This window comes from Amaranthus tricolor, chromosome 11 (genome assembly GCF_026212465.1).
Source record: "Amaranthus tricolor cultivar Red isolate AtriRed21 chromosome 11, ASM2621246v1, whole genome shotgun sequence".
In the NCBI taxonomy this organism is placed as follows: domain Eukaryota; kingdom Viridiplantae; phylum Streptophyta; class Magnoliopsida; order Caryophyllales; family Amaranthaceae; genus Amaranthus; species Amaranthus tricolor.
Window position 1 is genome coordinate 18,217,224 of NC_080057.1, and position 1,197 is coordinate 18,218,420.

General features: G+C 41.6%; 1 non-coding gene across 1 annotated transcript; it reads right to left on the minus strand.

Annotated features, from left to right (window-relative positions):
- Positions 1–899: 899 nt before the first annotated feature.
- TRNAK-UUU (transfer RNA lysine (anticodon UUU)) lies at positions 900–972 on the minus strand. The gene has a single exon. It is a non-coding gene; the product is annotated as a tRNA-Lys (tRNA).
- Positions 973–1,197: the final 225 nt, after the last annotated feature.

Below are 1,197 nucleotides of genomic sequence, written 5' to 3' on the forward strand. Positions count from 1 at the left end.
GTTAGCAAGCTTAGCTGCATCCCATCAAAGACTGCCCTCTGGCCGATTTGTCGAGATCATAGTAGGAGAAATAATAGTGTTCTTCCCTCGCCTGGTATAACTTCAAGCATCCTCACTTGTTTTCTTCCATACTTTAACGAGTAAGCAAATAGGAATTACCTTACTCTCTTGAGTAAGCAAGTAAACAACCTTTGAAATCTCTTGGTCATTATTACTCTTGGACTAACAGTAGTGATGGTGATAGGAGGATCCTAAGCAGAATTGATCACGCTTTGGGCAATAATGATTGGATGGCCAACTTTATTAATTGTTCTGTGAATTATATGAATGCTGGAGTGTCTGATCATAGTCCTCTGGTAGTCAAGGTTAAGGAGGATACAGGGGGAGGTGGAAGGCCATTCAGATTTTTGAACCACCTTGCTAGCCATAAGCAATTTGATCAAATTGTTCTTGAGGTAGTTTACTTACTTAATCTTTAGATGTTGGATAAAGGAGCTAGAAAGAGAAGTGAAGGTCGGTAGGCAAAACTGGGGTTTGGCAACGAATGTTGTTCACACGAAAACTCTTCCTTTAGTCTCTCCTCTCGCCGCTCATACGCCTCCTTCCAGTTAGTTGCTTATTGGGAGATCGAAATAAAGATTGGGACCTGAATGAAGTAGTAAAAGAAGAAGGTCAACCAAGCGTACTAATATGGTATGGCTGTGGGCATTTATTCTGAAAGCCTTTCTTATGCCTTTGGAGTGCCTAAAGACAAATGAACGAAGTGTCCAAAAATGGTAAGGGACACGAGTGAACAGATTCAAGGGAGAGTTGAAACCACCTACCCCCTTTATTGAACGTCATAGCCGATATGATGATAGGAAGTTCTACATAGAATATAAATTTATAATTAGATGCTTTGGGTATAGCAGGACTTGAACCTGCGACCATTAGGTTAAAAGCCCAATGCTCTACCAACTGAGCTATACACCCCAAAAAAGATTGAGTAGTAAATAAAGATTGGTTCGGAAAAGAAGGCGGCCCCTTGGCTGCTCATCATAAAGGGCGCGGCTCTATATGAGGTTCGTACTGCAGAGCAAGCGAAGAAAACGAAAACTAAGTTTATCCTTAAGCTTCGCTGTTGATACTACATAACCATAAGTTTCGCTTAAGCGACTACATGCCTTTCTGTCATGCTGGCAAAAGCAGGGGTTTCGG